This window comes from Triturus cristatus, chromosome 7, assembly GCF_964204655.1.
Source record: "Triturus cristatus chromosome 7, aTriCri1.1, whole genome shotgun sequence".
Lineage (NCBI taxonomy): Eukaryota > Metazoa > Chordata > Amphibia > Caudata > Salamandridae > Triturus > Triturus cristatus.
In genome coordinates, this window is record NC_140590.1 from 6,638,300 (window position 1) to 6,656,042 (window position 17,743).

At 53.6% G+C, this 17,743-nt stretch overlaps 1 protein-coding gene across 1 annotated transcript in view; it reads right to left on the reverse strand.

Annotated features, from left to right (window-relative positions):
- The window catches only part of APOC1 (apolipoprotein C1), an 85,791-nt gene that overhangs the window by 41,262 nt on the left and 26,786 nt on the right, over positions 1-17,743 (reverse strand). The gene's annotated exons all lie outside the window — the stretch shown is intronic.

Genomic DNA, 17,743 nt, shown 5'->3' on the forward strand with positions numbered 1-17,743 from the left:
GGCCTAACCGATGTGGAGGCGAAGGTCTAACCGACGTGGAGTCGAAGGTCTGACCGACGAGAAGGCGAAGGTCTAACCGATGTGGAGTGGAAGGTCTAACCGATATGGAGGGGAATGTCTAACCGATGTGGAGGCGGAGGTCTAAACAATGTGGAGGCAAAGGTCTAACTGATGTGAAGGCAGAGGTCTAACCGATGTGGAGGCGAAGGTCTAACCGAAGGTCTAACCGATGTGGAGGCGAAGGTCTAACCGATGTGGAAGCAAAGGTCTAACCGATGTGAAGGCGAAGGTCTAACTGATGTGGAGGCGGAGGTCTAACCGATATGGTCTAACCGATGCGGAGGCAGAGGTCTAACCAGTGTGGAGGCGAAGGTTTAACCGATTTGGAGGTGAAGGTCTAACCTATGTGGAGGCGTAGGTCTAACTGATGTGGAGGCGAAGGTCTAACCGATGTGGAGGTGAAGGTCTAACCAATGTGAAGGCAGAGGTCTAACCGATGTGGATGCAAAGGTCTAACCGATGTGGAGGCGATGGTCTAACCGATGTGGAGGCGAAGGTCTAACTGATGTGGTGGCGAAGGTCTAACCAATGTGAAGGTGCAGGTCTAAGCGATCTGGAGGCGGAGGTCTAACCGATGTGGAGGCGAAGGTCTAACCGACGTGGAGGCGAAGGTCTGACCGTCGAGAAGGCGAAGGTCTAACCGATGTGGAGGGGAATGTCTAACCGATGTGGAGGGGAAGGTCTAACCGATGTGGAGGGGAAGGTCTAACCGATGTGGAGGCGGAGATTTAACCTATATGTAGGCGAAAGGCTAACTGATGTGGAGGCAATGGTCTAACCGATGTGGAGGCGGGGGTCTAACCGATGGGAAGGCGCAGGTCTAACTGATGTGGAGGCGAAGGTCTAACTGATGTGGAGGCGAAGATCTAACCGATGAGGAGGCGGGAGGTCTAACCGATGTGGAGGCGCAGGTCTAACCAATGTGGAGGCGGAGGTCTAAACGATGCGGAGGCAAAGGTCTAACTGATGTGGAGGCAGAGGTCTAACTGATGTGGAGGCGAAGGTCTAACCGAAGGTCTAACTGATGTGGAGGCGAAGGTCTAACCGATGTGGAGGCAAAGGTCTAACCGATGTGGAAGCAGAGGTCTAACCGATGTGAAGGCGAAGGTCTAACTGATATGGAGGCGGAGGTCTAACCGATATGGTCTAACCGATGCGGAGGCAGAGGTCTAACCAGTGTGGAGGCGAAGGTTTAACCAATTTGGAGGCGAAGGTCTAACAGATGTGGAGGCGGAGGTCTAACCGATGTGGAGGGGAAGGTCTAACCAATGTGAAGGTGCAGGTCTAACCGATGTGGAGGCAGCGGTCTAACCGATGTGGAGGCGAAGGTCTAACCGATGTGGAGTCGAAAGTCTGACCGACGAGAAGACGAAGGTCTAACCGATGTGGAGTGGAAGGTCTAACCGATATGGAGGGGAATGTCTAACCGACGTGGAGGGGAAGGTCTAACCGATGTGGAGGCGGAGATCTAACCGATGTGTAGGGGAAAGTCTAACCGATGTGGAGGCGAAGGTCTAACCGATGTGGAGGCGGAGGTCTAACCGATGGGGAGGTGGAGGTCTAACTGATGTGGAGGCGAAGGTCTAACCGATGTGGAGGTGAGGTCTAACCGATGTGGAGGTCTAACCGATGTGGAGGCAGAGGTCAAACCAATGTGGAGGCGGAGGTCTAAACAATGTGGAGGCAAAGGTCTAACTGATGTGAAGGCAGAGGTCTAACCGATGTGGAGGCGAAAATCTAACTGAAGGTCTAACCGATTTGGAGGTGAAGGTCTAACCAATGTGGAAGCAGAGGTCTAACCGATGTGAAGGCGAAGGTCTAACTGATGTGGAGGCGGAGGTCAAATCTATATGGTCTAACCGATGTGGAGGCAGAGGTCTAAACAGTGTGGAGGCGAAGGTTTAACCGATTTGGAGGCGAAGGTCTAACCTATGTGGAGGCGTAGGTCTAACCGATGTGGAGGCGAAGGTCTAACCGATGTGGAGGTGAAGGTCTAACCGACGTGGAGTTGAAGGTCTGACCGACGAGAAGGCGAAGGTCTAACTGATGTGGAGGCGGAGGTCTAACCGATATGGTCTAACCGATACGGAGGCAGAGGTCTACCCAGTGTGGAGGCGAATGTTTAACCGATTTGGAGGCGAAGGTCTAACCTATGTGGAGGCGTAGGTCTAACCGATGTGGAGGGGAATGTCTAACCGATGTGGAGGCAAAGGTCTAACCGATGTGGAGGCAGCGGTCTAACCGATGTGGAGGCAGAGGTCTAACCAATGTGGGGGCGGAGGTCTAACCAATGTGGAGGTGAAGGTCTAACCAATGTGGAGGCAAAGGTCTAACGATGTGGAGGCAAAGGTCTAACAGATGTGGAGGCGGAGGTCTAACCTATGTGGAGTGGATGGTCTAACCAATGTGAAGGTGCAGGTCTAACCAATGTGGAGGCAGAGGTCTAACCGATGTGTAGGCGAAGGTCTAACCAACGTGGAGTCAAAGGTCTGACCGACGAGAAGGCAAAGGTCTAACCGATGTGGAGGGGAAGGTCTAACCGATATGGAGGGGAATGTCTAACCGACGTGGAGGGGAAGGTCTAACCGATGTGGAGGCGGAGATCTAACCGATGTGTAGGGGAAAGTCTAACCGATGTGGAGGTGAAGGTCTAACTGATGTGGAGGCAGAGGTCTAACCGATGGGGAGGCGGAGGTCTAACTGATGTGGAAGCGAAGGTCTAACCGATGTGGTCTAACCGATGCGGAGGCAGAGGTCTAACCAGTGTGGAGGCGAAGGTTTAACCGATTTAGAGGCGAAGGTCTAACCGATGTGGAGGCGTAGGTTTAACCGATGTGGAGGTGAAGGTCTAACCGATGTGGAGGTCTAACCGATGTGGAGGCAGAGGTCTAACCAATGTGGAGGCGGAGGTCTAAACAATGTGGAGGCAAAGGTCTAACTGATGTGAAGGCAGAGGTCTATCCGATGTGGAGGCGAAGGTCTAACCGAAGGTCTAACCGATGTGGAGGCGAAGGTCTAACCGATGTGGAAGCAGAGGTCTAACCGATGTGAAGGCGAAGGTCTAACTGATGTGGAGGCGGAGGTCTAACCGATATGGTCTAACCGATGCGGAGGCAGAGGTCTAACCAGTGTGGAGGCGAAGGTTTAACCGATTTGGAGGCGAAGGTCTAACCGATGTGGAGGCATAGGTCTAACCGATGTGGAGGCGAAGGTCTAACCGATGTGGAGGGGAAGGTCTAACCGATGTGGAGGCGGAGATCTAACCTATGTGTAGGCGAAAGTCTAACCGATGTGGAGGTGATGGTCTAACTGATGTGGAGGCGGAGGTCTAACCGATGGGGAGGCGCAGGTCTAACTGTTGTGGAGGTGAAGGTCTAACCAATGTGGAGGCGAAGATCTAACCGATGAGGAGGCGAAGGTCTAACCGATGTGGAGGAGGAGGTCTAACCAATGTGGAGGCGGAGGTCTAAATGATGTGGCGGCAAAGGTCTAACTGATGTGGAGGCAGAGGTCTAACCGATGTGGAGGCTAAGGTCTAACCGAAGGTCTAACTGATGTGGAGGTGAAGTTCTAACCGATGTGGAAGCGAAGGTCTAACCAATGTGGAAGCAGAGGTCTAACCGATTTAAAGGCGAAGGTCTAACCGATATGGTCTAACCGATGTGGAGGCAGAGGTCTAACCAGTGTGGAGGCGAAGGTTTAACCAATTTGGAGGCGAAGGTCTAACAGATGTGGAGGCGGAGGTCTAACCGATGTGGAGGGGAAGGTCTAACCAATGTGAAGGTGCAGGTCTAACCGATGTGGAGGCAGAGGTCTAACCGATGTGGAGGCGAAGGTCTAACCGATGTGGAGTCGAAAGTCTGACCGACGAGAAGGCGAAGGTCTAACCGATGCGGAGGGGAAGGTCTAACCGATATGGAGGGGAATGTCTAACCAACGTGGAGGGGAAGGTCTAACCGATGTGGAGGCGGAGATCTAGCCGATGTGTAGGGGAAAGTCTAACCGATGTGGAGGCGAAGGTCTAACCAATGTGGAGGCGGAGGTCTAACCGATGGGGAGGCGGAGGTCTAACTGATGTGGAGGTGAAGGTCTAACCGATATGGAGGTTAAGGTCTAACCGATGTGGAGGTCTAACCGATGTGGAGGCAGAGGTCTAACCAATGTGGAGGCGGAGGTCTAAACAATGTGGAGGCAAAGGTCTAACTGATGTGAAGGCAGAGGTCTAACCGATGTGGAGGCGAAGGTCTAACCGAAGGTCTAACCGATGTGGAGGCGAAGGTCTAACCGATGTGGAAGCAGAGGTGTAACCGATGTGAAGGCGAAGGTCTAACTGCTGTGGAGGCGGAGGTCTAACCGATATGGTCTAACCGATGCGGAGGCAGAGGTCTAACCAGTGTGGAGGCGAAGCTTTAACCGATTTGGAGGTGAAGGTCTAACCTATGTGGAGGCGTAGGTCTAACCGATGTGGAGGCGAAGGTCTAACCGATGTGGAGGTGAAGGTCTAACCAATGTGGAGGCAGAGGTCTAACCGATGTGGATGCAAAGGTCTAACCGATGTGGAGGCGATGGTCTAACCGATGCGGAGGCGAAGCTCTAACTGATGTGGTGGCGAAGGTTTAACCAATGTGAAGGTGCAGGTCTAACCGATCTGGAGGCTGAGGTCTAACTGATGTGGAGGCAGAGGTCTAACCGATGTGGAGGCGAAGGTCTAACCGACGTGGAGTTGAAGGTCTGACCGATGAGAAGGCGAAGGTCTAACCGATGTGGAGGGGAATGTCTAACCGATGTGGAGGGGAAGGTCTAACCGACGTGGAGGGGAAGGTCTAACCAATGTGGAGGAGGAGATCTAACCTATGTGTAGGCGAAAGTCTAACCGATGTGGAGGCAATGGTCTAACCGATGTGGACGCGGAGGTCTAACCGATGTGGAGGCAGCGGTCTAACCGATGTGGAGGCAGAGGTCTAACCAATGTGGAGGCGGAGGTCTAACCAATGTGGAGGCAAAGGTCTAACGATGTGGAGGCAAAGGTCTAACAGATGTGGAGGCGGAGGTCTAACCTATGTGGAGGGGAAGGTCTAACCAATGTGAATGTGCAGGTCTAACCAATGTGGAGGCAGAGGTCTAACCGATGTGGCGGCGAAGGTCTAACCAGCGTGGAGTTGAAGGTCTCACCGACGAGAAGGCGAAGGTCTAACCGATGTGGAGGGGAAGGTCTAACCGATATGGAGGGGAATGTCTATCTGACGTGGAGGGGAAGGTCTAACCGTTGTGGAGGCGGTGATCTAACCGATGTGTAGGGGAAAGTCTAACCGATGTGGCGGTGAAGGTCTAACCGATGTGGAGGCGGAGGTCTAACCGATGGGGAGGCGGAGGTCTAACTGATGTGGAGGCGAAGGTCTAACGATGTGGAGGCAAAGGTCTAACAGATGTGGAGGCGGAGGTCTAACCTATGTGGAGTGGATGGTCTAACCAATGTGAAGGTGCAGGTCTAACCAATGTGGAGGCAGAGGTCTAACCGATGTGTAGGCGAAGGTCTAACCAACGTGGAGTCAAAGGTCTGACCGACGAGAAGGCAAAGGTCTAACCGATGTGGAGGTGAAGGTCTAACCGACGTGGAGTTGAAGGTCTGACCGACGAGAAGGCGAAGGTCTAACTGATGTGGAGGCGGAGGTCTAACCGATATGGTCTAACCGATGCGGAGGCAGAGGTCTACCCAGTGTGGAGGCGAATGTTTAACGGATTTGGAGGCGAAGGTCTAACCTATGTGGAGGCGTAGGTCTAACCGATGTGGAGGGGAATGTCTAACCGATGTGGAGGCAAAGGTCTAACCGATGTGGAGGCAGCGGTCTAACCGATGTGGAGGCAGAGGTCTAACCAATGTGGGGGCGGAGGTCTAACCAATGTGGAGGTGAAGGTCTAACCAATGTGGAGGCAAAGGTCTAACGATGTGGAGGCAAAGGTCTAACAGATGTGGAGGCGGAGGTCTAACCTATGTGGAGTGGATGGTCTAACCAATGTGAAGGTGCAGGTCTAACCAATGTGGAGGCAGAGGTCTAACCGATGTGTAGGCGAAGGTCTAACCAACGTGGAGTCAAAGGTCTGACCGACGAGAAGGCAAAGGTCTAACCGATGTGGAGGGGAAGGTCTAACCGATATGGAGGGGAATGTCTAACCGACGTGGAGGGGAAGGTCTAACCGATGTGGAGGCGGAGATCTAACCGATGTGTAGGGGAAAGTCTAACCGATGTGGAGGTGAAGGTCTAACTGATGTGGAGGCAGAGGTCTAACCGATGGGGAGGCGGAGGTCTAACTGATGTGGAAGCGAAGGTCTAACCGATGTGGTCTAACCGATGCGGAGGCAGAGGTCTAACCAGTGTGGAGGCGAAGGTTTAACCGATTTGGAGGCGAAGGTCTAACCGATGTGGAGGCGTAGGTCTAACCGATGTGGAGGTGAAGGTCTAACCGATATGGAGGTCTAACCGATGTGGAGGCAGAGGTCTAACCAATGTGGAGGCGGAGGTCTAAACAATGTGGAGGCAAAGGTCTAACTGATGTGAAGGCAGAGGTCTATCCGATGTGGAGGCGAAGGTCTAACCGAAGGTCTAACCGATGTGGAGGCGAAGGTCTAACCGATGTGGAAGCAGAGGTCTAACCGATGTGAAGGCGAAGGTCTAACTGATGTGGAGGCGGAGGTCTAACCGATATGGTCTAACCGATGCGGAGGCAGAGGTCTAACCAGTGTGGAGGCGAAGGTTTAACCGATTTGGAGGCGAAGGTCTAACCGATGTGGAGGCATAGGTCTAACCGATGTGGAGGCGAAGGTCTAACCGATGTGGAGGGGAAGGTCTAACCGATGTGGAGGCGGAGATCTAACCTATGTGTAGGCGAAAGTCTAACCGATGTGGAGGTGATGGTCTAACTGATGTGGAGGCGGAGGTCTAACCGATGGGGAGGCGCAGGTCTAACTGTTGTGGAGGTGAAGGTCTAACCAATGTGGAGGCGAAGATCTAACCGATGAGGAGGCGAAGGTCTAACCGATGTGGAGGAGGAGGTCTAACCAATGTGGAGGCGGAGGTCTAAATGATGTGGAGGCAAAGGTCTAACTGATGTGGAGGCAGAGGTCTAACCGATGTGGAGGCTAAGGTCTAACCGAAGGTCTAACTGATGTGGAGGCGAAGTTCTAACCGATGTGGAGGCGAAGGTCTAACCAATGTGGAAGCAGAGGTCTAACCGATTTGAAGGCGAAGGTCTAACCGATATGGTCTAACCGATGTGGAGGCAGAGGTCTAACCAGTGTGGAGGCGAAGGTTTAACCAATTTGGAGGCGAAGGTCTAACAGATGTGGAGGCGGAGGTCTAACCGATGTGGAGGGGAAGGTCTAACCAATGTGAAGGTGCAGGTCTAACCGATGTGGAGGCAGAGGTCTAACCGATGTGGAGGCGAAGGTCTAACCGATGTGGAGTCGAAAGTCTGACCGACGAGAAGGCGAAGGTCTAACCGATGCGGAGGGGAAGGTCTAACCGATATGGAGGGGAATGTCTAACCAACGTGGAGGGGAAGGTCTAACCGATGTGGAGGCGGAGATCTAACCGATGTGTAGGGGAAAGTCTAACCGATGTGGAGGCGAAGGTCTAACCAATGTGGAGGCGGAGGTCTAACCGATGGGGAGGCGGAGGTCTAACTGATGTGGAGGTGAAGGTCTAACCGATATGGAGGTTAAGGTCTAACCGATGTGGAGGTCTAACCGATGTGGAGGAAGAGGTCTAACCAATGTGGAGGCGGAGGTCTAAACAATGTGGAGGCAAAGGTCTAACTGATGTGAAGGCAGAGGTCTAACCGATGTGGAGGCGAAGGTCTAACCGAAGGTCTAACCGATGTGGAGGCGAAGGTCTAACCGATGTGGAAGCAGAGGTGTAACCGATGTGAAGGCGAAGGTCTAACTGCTGTGGAGGCGGAGGTCTAACCGATATGGTCTAACCGATGCGGAGGCAGAGGTCTAACCAGTGTGGAGGCGAAGCTTTAACCGATTTGGAGGTGAAGGTCTAACCTATGTGGAGGCGTAGGTCTAACCCATGTGGAGGCGAAGGTCTAACCGATGTGGAGGTGAAGGTCTAACCAATGTGGAGGCAGAGGTCTAACCGATGTGGATGCAAAGGTCTAACCGATGTGGAGGCGATGGTCTAACCGATGTGGAGGCGAAGGTCTAACTGATGTGGTGGCGAAGGTCTAACCAATGTGAAGGTGCAGGTCTAACCGATCTGGAGGCTGAGGTCTAACTGATGTGGAGGCAGAGGTCTAACCGATGTGGAGGCGAAGGTCTAACCGACGTGGAGTTGAAGGTCTGACCGACGAGAAGGCGAAGGTCTAACCGATGTGGAGGGGAATGTCTAACCGATGTGGAGGGGAAGGTCTAACCGACGTGGAGGGGAAGGTCTAACCGATGTGGAGGAGGAGATCTAACCTATGTGTAGGCGAAAGTCTAACCGATGTGGAGGCAATGGTCTAACCGATGTGGACGCGGAGGTCTAACCAATGTGGAGGCAGCGGTCTAACCGATGTGGAGGCAGAGGTCTAACCAATGTGGAGGCGGAGGTCTAACCAATGTGGAGGCAAAGGTCTAACGATGTGGAGGCAAAGGTCTAACAGATGTGGAGGCGGAGGTCTAACCTATGTGGAGGGGAAGGTCTAACCAATGTGAATGTGCAGGTCTAACCAATGTGGAGGCAGAGGTCTAACCGATGTGGCGGCGAAGGTCTAACCAGCGTGGAGTTGAAGGTCTCACCGACGAGAAGGCGAAGGTCTAACCGATGTGGAGGGGAAGGTCTAACCGATATGGAGGGGAATGTCTATCTGACGTGGAGGGGAAGGTCTAACCGTTGTGGAGGCGGTGATCTAACCGATGTGTAGGGGAAAGTCTAACCGATGTGGCGGTGAAGGTCTAACCGATGTGGAGGCGGAGGTCTAACCGATGGGGAGGCGGAGGTCTAACTGATGTGGAAGCGAAGGTCTAACCGATGTGGTCTAACCGATGCGGAGGCAGACGTCTAACCAGTGTGGAGGCGAAGGTTTAACCGATTTGGAGGCGAAGGTCTAACCGATGTGGAGGCGTAGGTCTAACCGATGTGGAGGTGAAGGTCTAACCGATGTGGAGGTCTAACCGATGTGGAGGCAGAGGTCTAACCAATGTGGAGGCGGAGGTCTAAACAATGTGGAGGCAAGGGTCTAACTGATGTGAAGGCAGAGGTCTAACCGATGTGGAGGCGAAGGTCTAATCGAAGGTCTAACCGATGTGGAGGCGAAGGTCTAACCGATGTGGAAGCAGAGGTCTAACCGATGTGAAGGCGAAGGTCTAACTGATGTGGAGACGGAGGTCTAACCGATATGGTCTAACCGATGCGGAGGCAGAGGTCTAACCAGTTTGGAGGCGAAGGTTTAACCGATTTGGAGGCGAAGGTCTAACCTATGTGGAGGCGTAGGTCTAACCGATGTGGAGGCGAAGGTCTAACCGATGTGGAGGTGAAGGTCTAACCAATATGGAGGCAGAGGTCTAACCGATGTGGATGCAAAGGTCTAACCGATGTGGAGGCGATGGTCTAACCGATGTGGAGGCGAAGGTCTAACTGATGTGGTGGCGAAGGTCTAACCAATGTGAAGGTGCAGGTCTAACCGATCTGGAGGGTGAGGTCTAACTGATGTGGAGGCAGAGGTCTAACCGATGTGGAGGCGAAGGTCTAACCGACGTGGAGTTGAAGGTCTGACCGACGAGAAGGCGAAGGTCTAACCGATGGGGAGGGGAATGTCTAACCGATGTGGAGGTGAAGGTCTAACCGACGTGGAGGGGAAGGTCTAACCGATGTGGAGGCGGAGATCTAACCTATGTGTAGGCGAAAGTCTAACCGATGTGGAGGCGATGGTCTAACCGATGTGGAGGCGGAGGTCTAACCGATGGGAGGCGCAGGTCTAACTGATGTGGAGGCGAAAGTCTAACCGATGTGGAGGCGAAGGTCTAACCAATGAGGAGGCGAAGGTCTAACCGATGTGGAGGCAGAGGTCTAACCAATGTGGAGGCGGAGGTCTAAACGATGTGGAGGCAAAGGTCTAACTGATGTGGAGGCAGAGATCTAACCGATGTGGAGGCGAAGGTCTAACCGAAGGTCTAACTGATGTGGAGGCGAAGGTCTAACCGATGTGGAGGCGAAGGTCTAACCGATGTGGAAGCAGAGGTCTAACAGATGTGAAGGCGAAGGTCTAACTGATGTGGAGGCGGAGGTCTAACCGATGCTGAGGCAGATGTCTAACCAGTGTGGAGGCGAAGCTTTAACCGATTTGGAGGCGAAGGTCTAACCGATGAGGAGGCAGAGGTCTAACCGATGTGGAGTCAAAGGTCTAACCAACGTGGAGGCGAAGGTCTATCCGACGTGGAGGCAAAGGTCTATCCAATGTGGAGGCAGAGGTCTAACGGATGTGGAGGTGAAAGTCTAACTGACGTGGATGCGAAGGTCTAACCGATGTGGAGGCGGAAGTCTAATCGATGTGGAGGCGGAGGTCTAACCAATGTGGAGGCGGAGGTCTAAACGATGTGGAGGCAAAGATCTATCTGATGTGGAGGCAGGGGTCTAACCGAGGTGGAGGCGAAGGTCTAACCGAAGGTCTAACTGATGTGGAGGCGAAGGTCTAACCGATGTGGAGGCGAAGGTCTAACCGATGTGGAAGCAGAGGTCTAACCGATGTGAAGGGGAAGGTCTAACTGATGTGGAGGCAGAGGTCTAACTGATATGGTCTAACCGATGCGGAGGCAGAGGTCTAACCAGTGTGGAGGCGAAGGTTTAACCGATTTGGAGGTGAAGGTCTAACCGATGTGGAGGATGAGGTCTAACCAATATGGAGTCAAAGGTCTAACCGACGTGGAGGCGAAGGTCTAACCGACGTGGAGGCAGAGGTCTATCTGATGTGGAGGTGGAGGTGGAGGTCTAACCGATGTGGAGGCGAAGTTCTAACAGACGTGGATGCGAAGGTCTAACAGTTGTGGGGACGGAGGTCTAACCGATGTTGAGGCAGAGGTCTAACCGATGTGGAGGCGGAGATCTTTGCATCAGGCCTACTTAAGGACCTTGAAGAATGGGCCGCATTGAACATAATACCAATATATCAATCAGGATTCCAGAGAGAACAGTCAACAATCACAAATCTGCGTCCCTCACATTGATGACGGAGACGCCAATATACAAGAAGTATCTGCTATGCGATAGGTCTCGCATTTGTAATCAATAAATCAATCAATCATGGCATTTGTACAGCACACTACTTACCCGGGAGGGTCTCAAGGCGCTGGGGGGGAAAAGCTGCTACTGTTCGAAGAGTCAGGTCTTGAGAAGTCTTCTGAAGGTCAGAAGGTCTTCTGTCTGCCATAGGCGGATGGGGAGGGTGTTCCATGTCTTGGCGGCGAGGTGGGAGAATGATCTGCCGGTGGCGGTCACTTTTCAGATGCAGGGGACAGTGGCGAGGGCGCAGTCTACGGAGCGGAGCTAGCGGGTGGGGGTGTAGAGCCTGAGTCGGCTGTTGAGGTACGTTGGTCTGGTGTTGTGGAGTGCCTTGTGTGTGTGGGTGAGGGGTTTGAAGGTTATCCTCTTGTTGACAGGGAGCCAGTGCAAGTCTCTCAGGTGGGGTGTGATGTGGTTGTGGTGAGGGGTGCTGAGGATCAGGCGTGCGGAGGCGTTCCGTAGAACAGTCTACTGCTGACGAGGGCCTGGGTGACCGTCCTTCTTGTTTCGGTGGGATCCACTTGAAGATCCTGCGAAGCATGCGGAGGGTGTTGAAGCAGGAGGAGGAGACGGCGTTGACCTGCCTCATCATGGAGAGGGTAGAGTCGAGGATGACCCCTAGGTTGTGTGCGTGGTCGGTGGGTGTTGGGGATGTTCCTAGTGCAGTCAGCCACCAGGAGTCATCCCAGGCCGAGGGGGTGGATCCGAGGATGAGGACCTCAGTCTTGTCCCAGTTCAGCTTCAGTCTGCTGTTCATCATAGGCGATGGCCTTCATTCCTTCATGGAGGTTGGTTTTGGCAGTGTGGGGGTCCTTGGTGAGTGAGAGGATCAGCTGGCTGTCGTTGGCATAAGAGATGATGTTGAGGTCGTGACGTCGTGCGATGTGGGCAAATGGTGCCATGTAGACGTTGAACAACATTGGGCTGAGGGATGAGCCTTGGGTTACGCCGCAGATGATCTTGGTGGCTTCGGAGTGGAAGGGGGGGAGGCGGACGCTCTGTGTTCTGCCGGAGAGAAAGGAGGAGGTCCAGTCCAGGGCCTTCTCTTGGATTCCGGCGTCATAGAGGCGCATTCGTAGTGTGCGGTGGAAGACCGTGTCGAAGGCGGCTGACAGGTCAAGGAGCATGAGGGCCGTGGTTTCTCCATTGTCTAGCAGGGTCCTGATATCATCGGTGGTGACGATGAGGGCAGTTTTGGTGCTGTGGTTGCTGTGGAACCCGGACTGGGACGGGTCCAGGATGCTGTTCTCCTCAAGGAAGCTGGTCAGTTGTTTGTTGAAGGCCTTTTCAATGATCTTTGCCGGGAACGGGAGCAGGGAGATGGGTCAGAAGTTCTTGAAGACCTTGGGGTCCGCCTTGGGATTCTTGAGTAAGGCGTTGATCTCTGCGTGCTTCCAGCTCTCTGGGAAGGTCGCTGTCTTGAAGGAGATGTTGATGGTTTTCCGGAGATGGGGTGTGATTGTGCTGCTGGTGGCTTTATTGAAGATGTGGTGTGGACAGGGGTCTTCCGGGGATCCGCAGTGGACGGTGTTCATGATCTTGATGGTGTCGTTGATGTTGGTCCAGGTGATCAGGCGGCTGGTGTGGGTGGTGGTCGTGGGAGCGGGGGTCTCAGTGGTTGCCGGGGTGGTGACGGCGTTGAAGCTGTCATGGATGTCTGCGATCTTGCGATGGAAGAAGGTGGCAAGCGAGTCGCACAGGTCTTGCGAAGGTGAGATGTCATTGGTGTTGGAGCTGGGTTTGGAGAGTTCCTTCACGATGTTGAAGAGCTCTTTGCTGTTGTGTGCGTTGTTGTCTAGGCGGTCTTTGAAGAAAGTCCATTTGGCTGATCTGATGAGGTGGTGGTGTCTGCGGGTGGTGTTCTTGTGGGCTGGGTAGCTTTCCGGTGTTTGTTCACGGATCCAGTTTTTTTTTAGTTTTCGGCAGGTTTGCTTGGAGGCCTGGAGGTCTTCGGTGAACCAGCTGGCTTTCTTGCTAGTGTGGGTATTGGAGGGCTTCTTGAGTGGAGCGAGGGTGTTGGCTCAGTCGTTGATCCACTGTTTGAGGTTGCGAGCGGCGGTGTCGGGGTTGGTCGGATCTGCGGGTGCGCTCCGGGCGAGGGTGGTGGCAAGCTGGTTTTCGGTGACTTTGCTCCAGCAGCGGTGCAGCATCTGTTGGGTGCGGTGGTGCATGGTGGGTTTCCGGAAGGTGAAGTGGATGCAGCGGTGATCGGTCCAGTGGAGTTCGGTGGTGTGGTTGAAGGAGACGTGGGAGCTTGCGGAGAAGATGGGGTCAAGCGTGTGGCCGTCAGAGTGGGTGGCTGTAGTGACGAGTTGTCTGAGTCCGAGGTTGGCGAGGTTGTCGATCAGGGTGGAGGAGTTGGTGTCGTTGTTGTTCTCGAGGTGGAAGTTCAGGTCCCCGAGGAGGATGTAGTCCGTGGAGGCGAGGGCGTGTGTGCTGACGAGGTCGGTGATGGAGTCGCTGAACTGTGCTCGTGGTCCGGGGGTCTGTAGATGAGGGTTCCTCTGAGGGTGGTATTGGGATCGGTGTGGATCTGGAAGTGCAGGTGTTCGGCAGTGCTGAGGGTGTCATCGGTGTTGGTTGAGACTTTGAGAGTGTTCCTGTGGACAATGGCGATTCCTCCTCCTGCTCCATTGGTGCGGTCCCTGCGGGTCATCTTGTAGCCTTCCAAGATGGCTATGGCAAAGTCGGGTGCAGAGAAGGGGTTTAGCTAGGTCTCCGTCAGGAAGGCAACGTCTGGGGTGTTGGAGTCCAGTCGGTCCCAGAGTTCCACAGCGTGTTTGCATGCGGAGCGGGTGTTGAGAAGGATGCATCTGAGGTGGTTGGGTTCTTTGGTAGGTGGGTTGGTGGGCCGGATGCTGGTGAAGCTGCAGTTCCAGCAGGAGAAGGATCCTTGGGTGCGCTTCAGGTTGGCCAGGCAGCAGGTGCGTGATCGTCCGGCGTTGAGTGCATGGATGGTGCTAGAGTTGTTGCCGAGGTGGGCGTTGTGGCGTTCGCGGGGGCCAGGGGTCCTGGTGCTGAGCGCGGTCCAGGCGCGGATGGGTGCAGACGCTGGCGGCGCACCCACTGCGCGGCCGAGCAGCGTCCGTCATATATGGGGAGATGGGAGGGAGGAGCAGCTGGGAGGTGGGAGGCAGGAGGTAGGGGCAGGGAATGGGCAGTCAGGGGGACGGGGCCAAAGGGGACTCATCGTCGAGAATGGGAGAGGTGAACGGCATGGAAGGCAAGGGCACAGAATCACGGGGGCACAAAAGGAAAACTGGGCACAGATCACGGAGGTCACAGAAGGAAAAATGGGCACAGAATCACAGGGGCACGGAAGGAATACCGGTCACAGATGACGGGGGTCACAGAAGGAAAAAAAACAGCACAGAATCACGGGGGCACATAAGGAAAACCGGGCACAGATCACGGGGGTCACAGAAGGAAAAAATGGGCAAAGAGGCACGGAGGCACAAAAGGAAAACCGGGCACAGATCACGGGGGTCACAGAAAGAAAAACGGGCACAGAATCACGGCGTTTGAGCTATTGATATTGTAAATGATGATACATTTTATTTATGTTTTTTGAAAATCTGCAAGTGGTGCGTAAACATGTAGGGCCCGATTCACAGAATTAACTTAAGACTAAATCCTAAACTTACTACTTTGTGGTATTCACAGAATGCACTTACTACTTTTGGTATTCACAGAATGGATTTACAACTACTAACTTTACGTCCGCACTCGGGCCGGAAATTCCGGCCCGGAGGCGGAGCTTCCGGCCCGGAGGTGGGGCTTCCGGCCCGGAGGTGGGGCTTCCGGCCCGGAGGCGGAGGTGGAGATTTCGGCCATGCCGTCAGGAAGAGCGTTGAGCAGATCAGGGCCTGCTGAGTCCGAGCCCCAAGTTTCTGTTACAAAGACCCAGGAGGGTTTCCTTTGACATACAAAGTCTCTGAAGGCTAAATTATTTTTGACCAGGGAACGAGCATTGATGAGAAAGCCTAATTCTTTCAGGAGGGGTGGGAGCTCTTGTGTCCCTAATTTCATGCAGGAGTTAGTGACAGATACCGGAAGTGCTGTCCCAGACTCCGCATCTGTGGCCCTGCATGGTGACACCATGACCTGTAGCCTTCAGGTACCACAAATCCAGGAAAAGACCAGAGCCTGCATCTGTGGCCCTGAATGGTGACACCTCGAGCTGCAGCCGTCAGGTGCCCATGAATCAAGGAAAAGACCAGAGCCTGTATAGGAAAGTAGGACCTGCTTCACATGGGTACCCCCACTTTTTGCTGGTTTTTCACTGTTTTTCGACCTTAGTCTGGCTGTGGCCCTGCTAATCAGGACCACAGCCTAGCTGCTTCCTCTCTAAAATGGTTTCCATGTACATTAGGTACATCTCTAATTCTAATTGGATTCTGGAGTGCCTTATAAGCCCCTAGTATATGGGATACTATGTACCTAGGGCATAGGTACCTTAGAGGCTTACTAGGGGCTGCAGCGTGTATTATGCCACCCCTGGGAAGCACTTCAAAATGACACCACAGGTCTGCTACTGCAGCCTGGGTAAGGGTGTGCTTGCACCACTTACTGTGGTATAGGCTACCTATATCACTACCCTATCCAGACACATATGAACCTATAAGCCACTCCTATGGCAGGCCTTGACAATCCTGAAGGCAGAGTGCTTGGTTTTATGTGAGAGGGTGCCCAAGCATGAGCTGAGCCCCTCTGCAGCTTTCGGAAATACTTCCTTATGGCTGTTCTGTGATACACAACATCTTGTTGGGGCGACCTTTCACCTCAGCTCCAATGGCACAGCCCAAACTGCATTTGCACTTAATTTTTCCATTGCTTTCTGAATTAGTCCAGTTTATTCCTTTTATATTTCTTCTCTCTTTAAACTCGTAACACTGTTCAAATCTACATGTAAGGTAAGCATTTTCCTGGGTTTCTCATGTTGAAAATGGGCCGTCCGAGCCTCTTATTTAAAAGAGGTACAAGCGCTGAGTTCAATGAAAGCAGTTTATTTAAAAACCCAATGCCTCTTGGGCCCTTAGTCAGGGGCAACTGAAAATAACAACAACACATACATTAAATACTGTTCACGAATTCATTTTTGACATTTACTGCTCCAGGCACTCCTTCCTATATCCCTCCCTTCACTGCTCCCTGCACTCCTTCCTGTATCCCTCCCTTCCTGCTCCAGGCACTCCTTCCTCTATCCCTTCCTTACTGCTCCAGGCACTCCTTCCTGTATCCCTCCCTTCCTGCTCCAGGCACTCCTTCATGTATCCCTCCCTTACTGCTCCCTGCACTCCTTCCTCTATCCCTTCCTTACTGCTCCAGGCACTCCTTCCTGTATCCCTCCCTTCCTGCTCCAGGCACTCCTTCATGTATCCCTTCCTTAATATTCCAGGCACTCCTTCCTGTATCCCTTCCTTAATATTCCAGGCACTCCTTCCTGTATCCCTTCTTTACTGCCCCCTGCACTCCTTCCTGTATCCCTTCTTTACTGCTCCAGGCACTCCTTCCTGTATCCCTCCCTTCCTGCTCCCGGCACTCCTTCATGTATCCCTCCCTGCACTGCTCCCTGCGCTCCTTCCTGTATCCCTCCCTTTCTGCCCCTGCACTCCTTCCTGTATCCCTCCCTTCCTGCTCCCTGCACTCCTTCCTGTATCCCTTCCTTAATATTCCAGGCACTCCTTCCTGTATCCCTTCCTTATTTCTCCAGGCACTCCTTCCTGTATCCCTTCTTTACTGCTCCAGGCACTGCTTCCTGTATCCCTTCCTTACTGCTCCCTGCACTCCTACCTGTATCCCTCCCTTACTGCTCCCTGCGCTCCTTCCTGTATCCCTCCCTTCCTGCTCCAGGCACTCCTTCCTGTATCCCTTCCTTAATATTCCAGGCACTCCTTCCTGTATCCCTTCCTTAATATTCCAGGCACTCCTTCCTGTATCCCTTCCTTAATATTCCAGGCACTCCTTCCTGTATCCCTTCTTTACTGCTCCCTGCGCTCCTTCTTGTATCCCTCCCTTCCTGCCCCTGCACTCCTTCCTGTATCCCTCCCTTCCTGCTCCAGGCACTCCTTCCTGTATCCCTTCCTTAATATTCCAGGCACTCCTTCCTGTATCCCTTCCTTATTTCTCCAGGCACTCCTTCCTGTATCCCTTCTTTACTGCTCCAGGCACTCCTTCCTGTATCCCTTCCTTACTGCTCCCTGCACTCCTACCTGTATCCCTCCCTTACTGCTCCCTGCGCTCCTTCCTGTATCCCTCCCTTCCTGCCCCTGCACTCCTTCCTGTATCCCTCCCTTCCTGCTCCAGGCACTCCTTCCTGTATCCCTCCCTTACTGCTCCCTGCACTCCTTCCTGTATCCCTCCCTTCCTGCTCCAGGCACTCCTACCTGTATCCCTCCCTGCACTGCTCCCTGCGCTCCTTC